The sequence below is a fragment of the Pogoniulus pusillus genome, chromosome 20 (assembly GCF_015220805.1).
Source record: "Pogoniulus pusillus isolate bPogPus1 chromosome 20, bPogPus1.pri, whole genome shotgun sequence".
Taxonomy (NCBI): domain Eukaryota; kingdom Metazoa; phylum Chordata; class Aves; order Piciformes; family Lybiidae; genus Pogoniulus; species Pogoniulus pusillus.
This window is the reverse complement of record NC_087283.1, coordinates 14,721,152-14,740,079: the sequence shown is the minus strand read 5'-3', so window position 1 is coordinate 14,740,079 and position 18,928 is coordinate 14,721,152.

Sequence of the window (18,928 nt, the reverse complement as noted above, 5' to 3'; positions counted from 1 at the left end):
TAGATAACACTTTTTACAGATAACTAGAAAAAATTGTTAGTGATCAGGAGAAAAGAAAGGTTGCTTGAACACCATTCTAACACACCCTATCTGATAATTATTAAATATTGTCCGAAGAATTTATTCATATTGTCTTATTTTAACATCATCCATAGTGCTCTAGCACCTGAACTAATACAAACCAAGCCAAGTTGCCAGTATCAAAAAGTGATATCATGAAAAAAAATTGAGTAAGAAGAAATTAACAAGATAGCATTCTACCTTAGCCCTACAAATATTCACTTCAAGGTGGGCATCTGGATGGCTCAGATGAAGATACGTAAATGCTTGTAACACTAGAGACAAAATGATTCAACAGCTAGCTAGCACACTTGAAAATTCTTGTTGGCTTTTTGTGGTTGAGAGAATACTACCACCAGTGTTGTGAAACTATATTATCAGCCTCAAACCTTTGTTTTTCTATGCACAATAAAAAGACAGTAAAACATGTCTCTGCTCCAACAGCATTACATTAGTAACAAACCATAGAGCTATGGAATTGATTTCCTGAAATGGACAGGAAACTGTTTAAATGAAACAATCTTTTTAGAGACACTCATCTGGATCTAAATTCCATATAGCTACCAGAAGCTGCTGAACAGAAACACTAAAGTAGTGGTCTTGGAAGGCTGGTAAAAGAAGACTTGTGAATGTCATGTGAAAGTGACCCTAGATTATATCAATGTTAGTCTGACTATTAGAGAACTCTAACAATTGGGCAGCAGTAATGTTTGCCTGAAACACTCCTGCTGAGCCTCTTGACTAACTGAAGCAGCTTATTTTTTGCCCAACTGGATATAAGCAAAAATAGCTCTAAGTGAGAAAGGACAGAGAGACGAGTATTTCTGACATAGGATTGTCATAAACAGCCATTTCTCATCCACTAAGATGAACTCTGTCTACTTTATTGTTACAAATAAAATGAAACACCAAATAGCTTGGAAAGAGTTCTGCTTTTCATATCTCATAAAATAATCCAGGGTGATACGGAAACTTTACCTATTTGACTCATTAATGTAAATTAATTCTTTTGTCAAAATTATATCAAAACCCCAGCAGAAAGAACAGACTATTCTTTTTAAAAATAGACAAACAAACAAGACAGCTTTGATTTGAAATGAAAACAAACAACTGTGAAAGGAGGCTTTCATTATTTTGGAGATTTTGGCATTCTTATGGCTATATTCAATAATTAATCATAGAAAAACTTAAATTCAGATGAAGCACGAGGACTGGAAATGGTTGTTAAATCACAGTTCTTTAAACTCCTTGCATCAGGGATGTCTTATAGAGCTAACTGAAAGAAATGTGTGACATGTACTCTAGCAAAACCAAAAAAAATTGTGAGTAGACACCATCAATATGTCACTGTGTATTAACAGTACTAAAATCTGTTAGCAAAACTACTGTACAGATAATAAACAGCAGGAGTTTTGGAATGCCATGCAGCTTTTAAATTATTAGCACTAATTAGCCAAATCAAAAAAAGATCAGAAAACACATTAGAAGTGAAGACAAATCTACCTGTATTGCTGTGTCAAAATTACATTTCCAAACAACCAATTAGTAAAGACGACCTTTCAGCCCAATAAGCCATATGTAAAGTGGGACGGCTTCATTACAGTGGCTCCCTAATTAAAATGTAAAGGCTGCTGATCATTGCATAATTAAACAACATGTCATGTGGTTTCATCTGGCAATTGCAAGCAGCTAGGCCTAAAATCATTAATGACTAAAACGTTGTCTAAATGAGTCCAGAGACTGTAGAACTATGTTCTGTCAGAAAGGAGAGCATCCTATGGTCATTATGGAGATAATATCCTCCAAAGGGACTGTTATGTACAAAATGTTGAAGTTCTTTCTCTCAAAATGACTTTGACTTTTTAATATCCAGTTTTCTTACTAATTATCCTAAAAGAAAAAGGCTAGCAGGGCTAATTAACTTCCAGCTACTGTAATCTAAATATGAGGCTGCAGAACCAAAGACTCTCCCTGTGGATATTCTTAGTTTTTAATATGTTAAAGCTCTGTTACTGAGAAATTTCTTAGGTAAGCTTATGCCTTGACTGAGAATCACTCACATGGCTTCTCACCTCATACAATGCCCAAGGAGCAAAACCAGTATGCAACAGTTCTCTGTGTTCTCTGTATCACAGACAGTTCATTCAGCCTTCCCTGATGATGCCCAGAAAATCTAGCAACCAAACAGTGAATCTGTAGTACTGTGGATTTACTGGAGAAATTTGCAGGTAGGAAAACATATATTGTGAAAATACACACACTTCACCATCTATACTTTCAGAGTTTAAAAGTCTAATGGACAAAAATAACATTAGTTCAAGCTCTTTTGAAAAGCAGAGTAGATGGGATCTTTTATAAGCAGCCTTAGACAGCATCTGTTCCACATACCAATCAATACTTTACAGTTCATCTCCTCTTCTTGCATCTCCCATGCATATCCTTCACACATACCTTTACAGTAATAGGCACTTCAAATGTCTTCTTTTGATTAATTTTATGCCTAATCTCATTCAAGTTTTTTGTCATTTGAAAGTAAATAACACTGGATATAACTGAATTCAAAAGGAAACAACTGAAAAACTAAGAAATCCTTACTGTTTGCCAAATTTACAGGTAATGAAGAACTACATGAATTTACAGGAGAGATTTTTTTTTTAAATTACAATAAATATCTGAAAATAGCAAGAGGATAATGACTTGAAGCTAAGAGTGTACATTTCATAAATGCAATGCACATTTTATTTCTCAGCTCACAATACCTATTTCAAATTGTCAGACTCTCATCAAGGCTTGCTGAACAGAAAAAGGGCCAGTTCAAGGCCTTAATTTAAATTTATTGTTTCCCTCTTTTACATGTACAGTTACAAAATATCACACAGACTAGCCACAGAGAAAACCAAGACGAAGACTAAATTGGGAGAGAAAAGTCTGAAAAATGTTAACTTCTTCACAAACTTTGCAGTGAAAACCCACTTTAAGTGTATTTCCAACATTTTTACTGTACTCTCCCTCAGAAAATCCTGTGTGCTTGCACAGATCTAAAAACTGATCCGTATAAATTAATTCAACTAGTGCAGAGTATGTGATAAAGACAAGAAATTGGCCAAATGCTAATTATAGTTAATTATTACCCATCATTCTTCATAAACAAATGAAACAATACAAAACTTGTCAAAGAAAAGGTCAAAAAGAGAAGAAAACAATAGGACTAAAGAATAAGAACATATATGTGTTGCACCAAGTACTGGATACCATTTCTGACAAATCTGTAAAGAACAGTAAGAGAGTAGCAATGAAGGCTGGAAGAGAAAAGGAGACAGAGAAGAATGACAGAGGATATGAGGAGGGAAAAGTTACACAGCAATAGCTGTGCTTCAAGATAACAAATAACTGGTCTGCAAGTTCAACAATCAGATGGGCTTAGTTTGTAACAGGCATGCCCTAATATCACTCTTAGTCTCAGAGCACAGCTAAAGTCTGACTTTTAAAAAGTCTGACTCAGTTTTGGCCTGTTCTGTTGATTTCTTTCCCACTACCACTCTTGTATAAGCTAACTCCATAGAATTTCCAAAACCTCAAGATAGGAAAGAATCAATTAGGAGGAAAAAAAAACCCCATACATACATATATATGTTTTGGGAGGTTTTTTGTTTATATATAAAAAATAATTAATTAAAAGCAACTGTAACAGAATTCCACTTGGCCCTCAGGAGTGGAGCTTCTGTGCAGAGGGCTATAGTCAAGAGCTGAAAAGGGGCACGGAGGTTAATCTTTTGGATCAGACAGGTCCTGACTTTGATTACTTATTTAAGTCTAACTGAAGAACCAGAACAATACCCCAGACTTTAGCTGAACAAAACCACAAAGGTTCTGCATTTATATCTCCACTATCTGTATCTTTTCAGTTAGATTCCTAAGAGCAGTCTGTATTTGCTGACTTTTCAGAAGGATTAGTGAACAAAGTGTGCCAACTTCATGGGACTTTATATAAGCAGAGTCAAGTCATAACGAATGAGAAAAACTGAATTTTCTAATTATGGTCAAGTCATCATCCCTTGAAGTGAAGGTTCAGAAACCTATAAGAAATTACTTGTTTCAGAGTCTAAAATTTCACAAAGGCAGATAAATCTACATGAAATCATTCCATAACTTGGACACTGTTAGCATGGATCACATGGTCAAAAGTAAACAATACATTAAAGTGCATTTTTCCTCTATAAAACTGAGAATTCTTAAAGCTTACTGAATGTAAAAAATAGCCAGAGGGTAAACCTTCAAGCAATAATAATTCTATATTGTTCTGAGGAAGTTACATATGCTGCAAGGCTGACAGCGTTCTTTTTCTCTCTACATTCATTCTTTCTAAAAGGCCAGAATCAGTAGTCCAAAATGTTCTCAGTTAAACCTGGACAAAAACAAGACACAACATACAGTAACCAACAAAGATTCCCTTTATTCCAGGATATTTAGGGTAAATTCCCTAAGTACTTCTTTGCATCTTTCCATCAAGGTTTTTCAAACCTTCTCGCAGAAAACAAGTCTTACAATCTAGACTGCACAAAAAGAGAAGGGACTGTTAAATAGCCAAGTAAATGGGCACTTCACAACACTGCAACACATTTTTAATAAATAATTTTCCAAAATAAAGTAAGTAGGTGAAAAAAACTGAGACAAACTTTACTTCAACACGGTAAGGATCCTCTTATATTCTTCACATCAGATATGTTAACTGGTTTCAGTCAGAACACACATTATTTCACACCACCTAACAGAACACTGAAAATGGAAGGGCGGACAAAATTGTGATGAAAACTGTACCAAAATAAATGGATTTTGAAGAAACAGTGTAATCCACACTGTCTTGCTGATACTACTTTGTCTTCAGGAGTCTGGAAAAAAAATATATCCTGCTGATATTATAGATGATAAAATTCCCAGCGCAGACTCAATTTAATTTACATGAGTCAGAAGAATGGGAAATGTATGCCAAGCAGTGTATTTTGCACCAGCATATGTTACATCACAGCTGTGATACAGCAAACACTGGAATGTAACTGGCAGAATCAAGAAAAGCAGAACTGAGACCTGACAGTCATTTTAGAATCAGTCATTTTAGAATCATTCATTCAAACGCCTGCACAGTTCTTGAGGAGACAAATACAGCCAAACTCTTTGGAAGGAGGAGTGGTTTAGATACAGTCATATATACTTCCCTTCCCTGAAAATATCAAAATGCACAAAGTTTTAGTCTCAGAGATGTATACTTAGCTGCCACTTCCTGTGGAATTCAAATCAGGTCTTTGTCACAGAAGTGATTATTTCCAAGGTCAGCTTCACCCCTCCTCATCACATTCCTTCTGCATTCTGATCCAAACCCATCCACAGATTACTCTAATTGCTAGTTTTATTTAATCTGAAGTGAATCCTCTTTATTTTTTGACCTTGAAACAAGTTGGGGCATTCTGAGATCAGAGACATTTCGATCGCTAGCTCCAAACAGGTTCCTGAAGGCAGAGGATGGATATCCTAGGGAAGCACCATGGTTCCACATTGTTATCTCCAACTCTAGCTTGTAATGAACTTAAGATCACTCAGCACAGGGCATCAACTAAGGTTCACAAATAGTACTCTAGAGTCTACTGGGAGCCTTCTATTATTATGCCAATACTGTCCAAATCATTATTTGAGGTTTTTGCGAGTATCATGTATCTTCACTTGAGTGCTGTATCCAAACTTAATTACTTGGCTTCCCTCAGGGCTGCAGACTGAGGCAGCTTCAAAATGAGGGTGGCTTATATTAAATATATTTTAATTACTGTCTTCTGCATCCATAACAGTAAAGGTGGTTTCGTTAATCAAAGGGAATGACTTTTTCTTTACTCAGATCAGTAATACATCCATTTTGGACTTTCACAGGGAGAAATACCTACTCATATTTTCTTTTAAATAAAATATGTAACTGCTTTCTTAAAAATTGTGAACAGCCATGGAAACTGGGAATCACAGGTCTGGCAACACAAGCTGCACCTAGATTTTCAACTATCTCCTGGCTGTTTGCATTATTATTACAGAAGAAGAGCTATTAATTCATTCTGATCTGCAAAAAATCAAGCTTCTGTGCAGAGGGCTATAGTCAAGAGCTGAAAAGGGGCACGGAGGTTAATCTTTTGGATCAGTCAGGCCCTGACTTTGAGTACTTATTTCATTCTAGCTGAAGAACCAGAACAATACCCCACACTTTAGCTGAACGAAACTCTGAGTACAAATTCATCAGTTATCTCAACAAGTGAAATAATTCCTAAATATCTTTTTTTTTCAGTTAAAAAATAATGTCATGAAGGTACAGAAAAATGTGAAGTCCAGAATCCTTTAAAAAGTTCTCTTTGCTACAAAGCCTGACAGCACCAGAGAATACTGAGAAAGTGAATCTACTTGCCACACATCAAATGAGCTAGACTACAGAAGATCAAAGCAGATTTTTGCTGTGTTCAATTTAGTGTTCAACACAAAGCAAATAATATTTAAACTGAACTTTCAAAGTTGCTTTTTTTAGAAGTGGAAAAATACTGTTTGAAAGAAGATAATTGCTTAGCTATTTGCAGATGTTAAACAAGTATCTGCACTCATCGCACCACTTGATAGTGCTATGCAGCATTAGCAGTGTGTTTCTATCCCTACTTGTAATTCTATATGCTAGACATAGGCCTGATCATGAGCAAATTACAGGTCACATGGCACCATCGCTCAGAAATTCCTACTCCTAAGTAATACAGTTTAAAAATAAACAAACAAACACTTCAGCCAATGCTAACCTCGTTTTTTTCCAACTCTGTACAGTTACTAAGTGGGGAGTCTGAGGATTGCATGTTAACCATATGCAGTTTTGTTATTTCAGGATTAACTGATTTTTTCCTTAGTCACTTGTGTGATTTTGACTTTGTTTTTTAAACAAGGTCTTAGCATTAAAACAAGTATATTAAAGCTGTAGGGAAAGACAGAAAGTTATTCTCAAATTATTCAGGTCACAGTCCTTTTATGGAGCCTTCTGATTATACAACTGCATCTTTTGGTATAGTAGGTCTACAGTCAGAAAAAAGAATTGGGCCCAAAATATCCTGTGCCTTCTGACAATCCATAATCTGAGACTTCAGAGTATTATCCAAAGATTGCAGAAATCAGTGGTAGCCTTCCTACTGCTATATCATTTGTCCTGATGCTCCTGGTTGATTCCATGACTCTGTAATTCCATACAAACAAATCAAAGAAGAAAAGCAGTCCTTATTTAGGAAGGTACTGTCTTTACACTTAAGCTATTTCCAAGCCACTTATCACCATGTTCACCAAACATGGATCCTATATACAGACAATTCTTTCAGTTTTGAGCAAGCTGACTGTTCCAAAACATCTTACAAAGGTGTGATCTGACTGGCAGTTCTTCAGACAGCACTGAGAAAATACTGGCCTTTGACATTTCAAATATCATTATTAAAATTCAAGGCATTACCAGTTTCATGACTACATTTAAACTACAGGCCTGGCTATGCATTTACTCCAGGTATCAGGTTACCTAAAGTAAATCAACTACCTAAACTGCTCCTGTTCTCCTAATAATATGGTCAGAGGTCTCTGCACAGCTCTTAGTAATAAAGAACTTTCTCTTAGAGAAAATAGTTGCTGAACAATGACATCTGCTGATACTGCAGCCTGTTATACATCTTATTAGAAAACCCTTATCTTCTTGCACAGTCATATCCCTGTAGTATCCTGCAGAGTAACTAAAGTGCATCTAAGAAATGGTAAAAGCTTTGGGTTAATAAATCATTCTGAATAGTCTACATTTTCATGCAGTGTATATACAGGTAATACTATGCTTAATATAAATTCAGAATGTCAGCTTTAAGGGGAAAAAAAAGAAATAATTTTAAGTCTGAATAATTTATTCACAGTAGCACAATACACTGTCAGCTATCTTGACAACTAAAAATGAAGTGTACTGTGCTCCTTGGAAATTCCCAGAAATATTTTTGTGTTACAAATAGAACAGAGAGAAAAGACAACATATTGAAACCCAAAGCCAGACTCCACAGGCACAGAAACTTCATTCAGATGCCACTGCATAAGGATCTGTAGAGCCCTTAAGTCATAACAACCTATCAGAAAATATCACCTGAAGTGATCTCAGCATACCTAAAAATGTTCAACTGTCGTTTTGAAGCAGTAATTCAAGTATTTAAACTCAGGAAAAAAAAATCTTGACAGAAAATACAAGGGAAAAAGCATGTTACTGGAAGAGAAACTGCCTTAATTGGGTCATTAAGAGCATTTGATAGGATTATAAAAAGGCAGAACTGTCAGAATGCAATTCTTCTCCTGGCCATTGGCCAAAGTAGTGCAGATTTCAGATGAGAGAATAAACCACAAGTACTACAGCATCTCCCATACAAGATAATTTCAAAATAATTTTTTGCATTTCACTTTTATTTGCATGAGAGGTAATTTTTACTCATTTTATAATTTCCCACTGAATTTCTTCATCATTTCAGTTTGTGCCTATAAAAGGGAATATGTCCCAATGAAAAGCCACTTATAGCCAGCAGCACCAACATATATTTCTAGAACGGACAAACAAATATTCTAATTTCATCTGAGAAATTTATTCTTATTTTAGTCATTCCAACCATGCAAAGCATCTGTACCAGAAGCTGCATCAGTTTAGGCTACAATGACTCAGCTGCAGATGGAGCAAATGTCCACCACAGAAAACCTTTGGAATGATTAGAGGTAACAGGGCAGCAGCAGCTCCCTGCTGTGAAACTTTTATTCATCTTCAGCTACCAAAGTGCTTCTCTTCTCCACATGAGCCACAACTTTCTTTTTCTCCAAATTTTAACCCACAATTTTTAAAGGCTAACCATTCTTCTGACCTAAAAAAGTCTGCTATACATGAGAAGAAACTCTCCAGGAAGGGGTGATAGAATGAAAATCTCAATAGCTGCTCAACACTGCTGAGCCTGGGCTTATTTTCAAAGGAAAACCACAAACAAACAAAAAATACACCACATGTTACATGATAGAAACACTGTAAAGCTGTCAGAAATGCTATCCACCAAGTGGAAAGAGGGCACTTCCACTTAATAAAATAAGAAGTCTCATGAAAGTCCTTCATGTCTCCTGTCTCTGAGAAGGGTTTTTTTTCCTTGTTGATGGCAAACTTCTTTCTAAGTATTCTGTGATTACAAATTTTCCATCAAAATGGCACAAAGAGAACAAGAAGAAAAAAATGAGGTTTTATATTCATATATCAAGGCTCAGAGATGCCTTTTATTTGACCTTAGCCTTTAAATGCGTACCAATAGTTTGATAATTTATTGGTTTGTAATGATCTATTTAAACTTTATATTATGCATGTATGCCTTATACAAGTATAACTTTTATCCACAGCAGACATCATTTTTTATGCAGATAGTTTGCTCATTTTTCTCTCATTTTTTTCTCATAGTCAAAGGAAAAAAAGTAGTTTAGGAAAGAGGCTTTAGAAATACATATTTTTATGGCATCTGCCATTCATTACAATCCAACACATTCTGAGAAAAGACATGAAGGATGAATGTCCAGAAATGAACATGTAGGACTAATATCTTCAGATCACTATTCCTTTTTCCAGTCCCTTCCCTCCCACTACCAGTATCTATCTATTGCCTTTCTCAATCAGCATGGGCAAGACACATATCACAGCAAAAAAACAACAGCAACTATGTCAGCAGCAATTCCGTTGGGTCCACAGGGACAACTTACAGCTTCTTCCACACAGATGAAACACAGGGCATTCCCCTATTTTGCTTGATCCTCGTAGCCAAGGCAGCACCTTTAAGTATAAGGAGGCATCCACCACAGACATCTCAGAAGAAGTACTATCTGTGTTTTGAAGAGTCCTAGGAATTTGTCCTATCTTGTTTTATCATAACTGCACATTAAATATTTATACCTGGGAATGTGACAGACAAAAAGAGCCTCCTGACTTATCCTGAGGATGGCTGTAAAGCAGGAACCATGGCATTTTGCAGTATATACCTCTCATACTACCTAATCTATAGACTGTTTTTAAGTGACATGTAGCATGTTTGCAATTTTTTCCCCTTATTAAAGACTTTCAAGTTCCAGGCTGGAATTTCCAAATGCAACAGTTCTGGTAACATTGTCAGATAACCAGAATTCTGGGGAAAGTAGCTGCAGCACCCAAACAAAACAAAACAAAAGAAAAAAACACCCAGAAAATATTTTAATTGAAAGTTCATGGATCAAACACACATGCTCATGGCATCCGAAAGTATTTCTATCTTCTCAAATTCCAAATTGTCACAGGTCTTCTAACAACTGATTGAGAAACTGATCAGTTTATTACCATTAGCTGAAGAATCTTCCTTAGCTTGAAGAGGAAGTTATCATACCCTGACACTCCAGCATTGTAAGAGGATTACTGTTCTTAGGATTTGGTAGCTATTGCAAACATTTAATTTGGTATGGTGTGTTAACAGTACGAATAACAGCTTAATACAATACATTCTTTTCAGTTAATAAACAACCACCACACACTCCCATTTTTTCACGCAGCCCTTTTATTCTCAAATACAGCAGCTCAGACTATTAAAAACAGATTAATCTTTTTTAATGTCACACATGTGACATTTTAAAAAAATCAGTACTTTCTTCTTTCCATAAGTACCACTGGAATAATTTCTTCCCCCTTAACTCCTACTTATGCACATTCCTCTTAACACAGCTGTAGTGCAGGAAGCTAGCATAAACGATGGTATCTTCAATCCTTACTACTAAATCTTCATTATCTAAAATAATTCTGATTTAGGGAAATTACAAAGCATATCTATGAAACACAAGCTGCAGAAAGATTTTCAAATTTATCCTTCTAAGATTGTAAGGAATCCAATTACTCTGACAATCCGTCATTGTCTATTGTAAGTCAGGAGAGACAGCTGGTACTGCTGGATTCATAATATTCTACCCATCTCCTACCTGTTACTAGCCAGCAAAGGCTTTTTTTGTTGCGAGCAAGCTCAGCCAAAAGACAATTTCTAGTAAATTAACTAGTGAAAATTCAAATATCAGCACATGTTACAGACACTGGCAGCCACTTTAGTTCTTAAACAATTACTCTAAAATTAGAAGCAGGGCTGAAGCTATCAAGTAGCCCTTAGTGTTATGAGAAGCAAATACAATGATCATGGGTAGTCCTGCCATGCAAGCTGTGTAATTACACATATATTTGCAATATAAGCTACAAATGGATTGAGTTCCTACAGCTACATTCACTTTTTTTCCCTCCCAAAATATTAAATCCAAGCTGAAAATATATTTTAGAATGTTACCAAACATCACTACTCTTCCAAAACAACTTTTATTTCTATCCAAAATTTTCTGCCTTTTAACATACTTCAGAAATTCTAACAAATATTTTTATGTGATCACTGCTATGATAAAAACAGTTCCAAATATCAAAATATAATAAGGCCTTGGAGAAGGGAAAGAGATATTTAGTGTTCTGACGATCATGAGCCTGAATTATTATTATACCTGAGTACACTACCCAAACATATTTGATACACCAGCACTTCCTCATCATGCAGAAAAACATGAAGTACTCTACACAATTAAAATGTATATGCTTTGCTTGAAGAACATGAGGAGTAACAAACTTGCTACGGATTTCTTCTTTAAGTACAAACCACAAGGAAAATTATGAGACAGAACCTTAAAATTAAAGTTTTAACTGTTTCATATACAATTAAAAAATAGTGTTTACTAAACAGCAGATAGATACATAATAAGTGAATGACAATAAATTGCACAAGCAATTTATTTACATGCTGCTAGTTGTTTAGCCACCTTTATACTGTCTTTGAAATTTCATTTTTAAATTATTTCCTGATCACAGTTACTTAGCAAGAAAATATTATGTATATCTGGCTTGCTTTGTTTCCACATTTTGTTAAGTTTCTATGCATTTAAGCCATTCCAGGATTTATATCGACTATTTTGAAGGACTGAGCATTCTATGAATTACAAAAATTGGCTAAGACATCAAACAAACAAAATAAGTTTGTGTTGTTTGAAAGATGTGATCAGAGGTTAAAGAACTAAGCTCAGACAATGAACGAATTAGATTTATGTTCTGCATGTAAAGATCACTGATATCAAGTACTCACTTGTCTCAGTTTATCTTAAGCAGAAGTGAGGGTAATGGCACTTACAAAAGAGTCTGGAAATGATAAAGTACATCTTATTGTACGAAGCCAAAGGTTAAATTTATTATTGCTCACCATAGGCCAAGCTTAACCCGAGGATTAATGCCATAAACAAAAAATAATACACTGGGATAATGTCTCTGAAGAATTACAAAAGTGAAATGATGCCCCCTACTGCTTTGAGAAAATGTTTCTGTATAAATAAGTTGTTTTGGTTCAAAGGGAAATTATCATGTAAAACCAATGAACATGTATTTTCAAACTAACCAGTGTTCATTAGCATGACATATGTCACGGACAATTTATTTCTTCTCTGGCTTTTAATTAAAATATATGAAGAGCCTTGCCTTGTAGAGGAAGCTTTCAGGAACATAAACAGCTAGAACGAATACATAATCTAAGTTTATCAGAAGTTATCTATTTGGGTAAATAAACCATGAATTCATTGAATGAATTCAGTATTTTTTCTTGATAGAAAAAAAAATTTGAATGTATCAAATTTCATATAATAGTTTTTTTACAGTAATGACATTTTTCAAATAGTAAAGTTGATAGGATTGATTTTGCTGTCAGATAGCAAGTTGGCTCAATTCATTAACAGCTAACAGAGGCCATACACTGCCTTTGAGTTGTGGAAGACCACATTTCAATTCCCAACTCAGTTGTTTAGTTCTGGTATCACAGCTAACGCTGTAATTAATCTCTTGATGGGCAGGTAAAACAACAGAGTTACTGTCTGAAATAGTTTTCAAGGAAAGGGACGGCTCAAATACTGAAGAGCAATTAATAAAGTCAATTATTTGTTATTCTTTTAAGCCACAATAGGTCAAATAATATTAACTCCTAATTGACACCATTGTAAGGAAAAAATAACCCCAAAATTCTTAAAGGTATCTGATGAGATTGACCTTCTCTATTTCAAAATCAAACAGCTATATAAATATATACTGACTACCTTCGACGATCTAATCTTCAGCACTCTTGAGACAATTGTTAAAAACATCACATCTTAAAATTGCTTTTAAGACACCTGTCTCTGTTCAAGGCCAGCAGAGTGAAATGGCTAGAGTTCACAAGTGTTCATGGCACAAAAATAAAACATGTTTTTTAGACAAATCTACTATGAACTATGCTGGTCATTTCCAACTCAACAAACACTAATAAAAGGACACTAGATTTTATCTGATTGTTACTTGGATGTTCCTGCAGTAGCATGTGAGAAACAAAAATACTTTGTTATTCAGAGCAAAAGAAACTGAAATCGCAGAACCTGAATTTTAGAAAACATTTGGATAGATCCATTTTTGATGATTTATGGGAACTTTACAAACCATGAGCAACAGTGGGAAAAATAATTCACATTTAAACATTAACCAGACCCATAGCTGGCTAAGTGATGAGGTTCAGCAAAACATGAATTCTACTCAGACTTGAAGGACTGTATAAGCAACGTGTGTCTTCAGGAGTATATCTTCTAAATAAGCTCAGGAATCAGATTTTGTTCCCACTCAGTGTTTCTGGCAAAAAGGTTGATCCTCAGTGCTAGCTGAGTAACAATCCTTTGAGACATTTCAATGAAACTATCTTCTCCCAAACCTCACCTAATGTTTATCACTAGGTGTTAACTGGATTTATAAATATATAAAGATTTAAATAAATTTAACATGTTTCAAGTCATAGATTATTTTTTAACCACTCATTGGTAGATATTAAGCAGGCAGGGAATTCTAATAATTACATTCTACTTCCATGGCAAAATTGCATTTAACTGTGCTTAAATTTATATCAAATGCAACTCTATATTGTCCTGACTTTTGCATATTTCTACATGTATGATAGAAGTGTGTAGGTTTAGGATTCAGTCTGGACTGAACTGACAGGAAATCAGTATGAAAAAGTGGGCAACATTTCATCTGTCATAGAAAGCAAATTACCTCCAGGTTACTTTTCCCATGTTTTCATGTAGGAGTATTTACCCTAAAATAAAACTTAAAGATGGTTTCTATTATTTCTAGTGGAATAAGATGAAATGAGATGGTACCTTTCTGAAAATGTTTTACTATTTTTCTACCACTGTGAAGGAAGCACATAAAAGGAGGCACCTCATTTCTCTAAATATGCTTTCTAAATGTTAAAGGGTTAAAATAATTTCCAGAGGTCTCTGTCTAGAAAAAGCCCACCACTGATATTTAATTGAACTGCCTTTACTCTCAGACATGCAGTAAGATACATTGGAATCAAATGTAAATGCATCATTGTCCTTTAGGTAAAGAAAGTCAGCTTAATTTGCCTTTTCCACCACTATTACGGAAGCCCAGCATGCCCGACTGGTGCAAGTAAAGTTCAAGTGAAATTGATGGAAATGTTCCAATTTATTAAGGTTGATGATTAGTCCCACCAATGTTAGTATTACTCTATTAAACCATGCTCTCAAAGAATGTCCATGAGCCTGCTTTGTGTCTGTAGTATTTTCATAGAGAGGAACAATGTAAATATATTAGAAGCATTTTCACACATGTTGTCCAAGCAGAAGTCACAGTACAGAGTAAAATGTACTGTCTGACCCAGCCTCCTGTCCACACATAAGAGTTTAAAAAACATGTTATTGTCAGTGAAAGAAAAAAACCTCCACACATACCAAATAAAACCCACAATTCAACTGAAGAAAAAAACATTGTTCTGTACAACCCAAAGTAGGTCAAATATTGCCATTCTTTTTCGGACATCAAATTAAACCCAAAATTTAGGACCAGATTCTGGAAAATCTTACCAAAGTAAATTAGCATCCATACAAAAATCCAGCCAGTAAGAATAACTTCATTCACTTGAAGACTATATTGCATAGCCAGGCAGGTATTTAACAGCTGCAACTTTAACTTATGATACAATAGTCTTTGGTGACAATTAAATCTATTTATTTTTCTCAGTTTTTCATTGTTACTACTTCATTTTTGGTATTCAATTTAACTGGGATTGTTACAATTTTAACTGCCCCTATACATCTGATTGTCCCTATTGATTACATAGATCCCCAAAACGCTATCTGATGTCACTGTTCTGCATTCATTCAGATGAAAAGCATTTAGTCAGTTTAGCAGCTTAATGTCTTAACTTTGTACAGTTGGGTTATGTGTAACCTCTCCGCAAACTGATATGATTCAGATATGAAAGTTTTTTACACCTGTTCTCATCCTGCTCTGCAAATAGAAACAGCAAAATAAAATCACCTACAGGTATGTTTGCTCCATGCTAGATCTCTTAAAATCAGTAAAAAGCCACTGTAAGCATATTTTTCAAGTATGTTGCACCTCCTGGACCTTTCATATATTGGTGCCATTTTCCACCAAGTCTTTTATAGTTTACTAAACCTTCCAAAACAAGAAGAAATCAGCTATAAGATCCTATTCTATCAGCAATCAGCTACCAAACAGGTACAGTACATACAAGAAGGTTGCTCAGTCACTACAGCTAGTGCTTTACAAAAGGTCTGAAATTCCTCTAGTCAGGCTAAGAGCAAAAAGATTGTTTATGAGTTTATTTCTTTAGTAAATTTGCTGTAAAAGTCATAAAAGTGTAATGACACTCAAAAGTTTAAATCTACCTTTTGATAAACTATTAAAAACACTACTTGAAAGAGCTTTATAAAATTCCTAGCTACCAGATTAGCAAGACTACTGCTTTAATTTTTGTAGTTGCAGAAATTTTAATAAAGTACACCAGCTTCAAACTGACTCACAGAGTGGCAGTTGAGCATGGCCCACTTTTTGCACCACTTCAGCTGAAGCTGGGTTATGTATTCTCAGAGATGGATGCATGATGGTGACACCCCTTCAAATACCACTTAGTTCTGTAAGTAATGCAATAGCATTCAATTCTGTCTCACATTTAAGATTATACTATCATGTTATCATTTGTTTTGTCAGCCATTCAAGTGAAGTTGCAATGTTTACATACACAGCAGGCACACAGTGTTCAGAACTTTTAAAGTGACTGGTAATAATACAGCTAAATATTTACATTGAAAAAGCCCCAGAAAACTGTCTTCTGGAACATTTCCCAGACTAAATAATAGCCTTTGCCAATACACCTGCAGCTTTTTGTAACTAATTAAGAAACTTCAGCAAACACCCTAAAAGCCTCAATACCCAAATGCAGACTCCAATACATAGAAAGAAAAATATTACCCACTCTCAACAAGTGATGAATGTATAATTGCAACGATTTTGTCTTCTGTTCCTTTTTAAATAACTCCATTATCTACAACAGAGGCCTTTGAAATTGATTTGTAATAAAGTAATTCACCTAAAATTAAGGGACAGTGTAAGTTTCATTAATAGAAACAATTAATTACAGAATCTATATCTTGAATTATTTTCAAAGTGTTTGCCTCTTAATACTAATGATCAAAGCTTTGACCCATAAACTCATTAAGATGTCAGCATTGCAACAAGGTCTCCAAAGAGGAAATCTTCTTAATCACAAGTGTCTCCAGGCCCTCAAGTAAATATAAATGCCTGTCATTGCACAACTTGAGACTTGAAAAAGATCTAGAAGCTTGCCTTTATAAAGCATTTTAAGTTTTAGTTTTTTCCTCAAACCATTTCTGGCTTTTTGGTTTGTCATTCTGCAAACAAATAAACAACAACAGCAAAACTTTAATTAAAATGGCTATATGTGTTCTAGTGATAATTTGATACTATCACAATCAGAGGCAGTCTTAAATGTTAGGATTACATGACATAGACTTGAGAGCTCTAGCCAAGCTTTCTTTTCCTTTCTAAAATATATAAAATTTATTTGAGGTATCATTTTTGGAAAAAAAGATGCTATTAGTTGTGTTATGATTACAAATTAAAGTCTCTGATATTCAAATGCACACAACATACTTTCTACACCTTAGCATTTTAGGTCCTCATCCTGCAAGCAATTGAACATGTGTTCAAATTTATGCACATGAATAACTTCACTCAAGACCATAACAAGGATCAAAGCACCACCTGTAAAGTGCATCATGACAGACTGAGCAGCTCATTTGACCAACACGAATATGAAAGACAATTTAAAAATTGTTTCCAAGTTGCTTCAACTAGCACAACTTCTTTTTCAAGCATGCAACTCAAGCCAAATCATTTCAGGAAGGGCCAGTTTCATTAAATCATTTATGCAGCAAATTTTCAGTTGCAACAATTTTAGTAAGCAGTAATTTGCACAAGGTGGGTAAAGCAAGCTGTTTTAAAATATGACAGAAAAAGTCTACTCACACATTACAGTATTTATCCAACAGTAGTAAAAATAAGGAACCTGGCAACAAGTCACTCATTTTCAGAACACTGTAAAATGTCCCCACCGGTGTTCCAAGCAGAAATCCAAGAGTGGGCATTGGATGAAACCCATTCCTTTGACTGCTACCAGTTAACTATTGCACCTTCTCCTCCCTAACATAAACTCACTAAGAGGCAAGCAAAGATTTAGGAAAGTGAATTTTCCCTCCAACTAAACAGGGCTGATCACTTTGGATAATGTATTGCAAAACCCCTGTAGGCTCGAAAAGTCTTTCTTTACAAATACCCTCTGTTAGCAGCCTATTATAAAATGTCAGAGAGTTACTCATGTTTATTTTAAGCTAGCTCATGATTTGGCTTTCATATGGCTTGAGTATTTGTGACAAGAAGCTTGCAACTTCTCTTAAGGATGGGGAAGATTTACTCAGTTTCAAATGGCCACTTAAAAAAAAAAATGCTATAATCTAAATATTTTTCTAGTCTGAGTCACAACAATGCAGGGAGAAAATTCCAAGTTGTTTTAATAGCTGACCTATGTTTGTAAACGTAAGTACATCTTTTCAACAGCATTGGTCTTTCCCACTTCAGAAGGGCCTTAGCTTGTCTTGAATTTTACACAGTCAATAATACCTAACCATAGCAGACACGGTCACACTCTTACAGATCCATTTAAGCTCACAACGACCTCCCCAAGAGCAGTTTCAGACTATTATAATGCTGTAAATGACCTCTTATTACAGATTTATAGAGAACATAAATATATATAATTATACAGGTTATAGTTCAGCGCTGACATCAAGTTTAATAATATGTATCACAGCAAAACAGACCACAAGAAAAGATATGCAGCACCATGCATTATCCAGTTTATTTAGAAAGCAGAAAGTTTTTGGTTATCCTGACATATTCCAAAAGGCTGTGTTGACAAGATAGGTAGAAATCAGTATCTCTAATCTTCTGAACACTTCAATGCCAAAAATACTGGTAATTTATTATAAAGTTCCTTGAGATGTCGTTTGTAATCAGTAAAGACTACATTGTGACAATGGCTGCAGTGACATTTTAAGAGTTGATGGCACCAATTATCTCAAGAAACTGCCCAGTGAAATGTTACATTAATTCTTATATGTGAATGTTGCAATTTTATCCAAATAATGAAGCCAGAAGAATTGTATCTTTGGGGAGGTACAGCAGCTTTCCTGAACGTGATACTCATTATTAGAACGCTGTCCTGTTTGGAGAGTATGTATGTGTGTGTACACAGATGCAAACATTTCCATTTTATGCCACAGACAAAAATTATATTGGACTTCAGGGGTACAACAC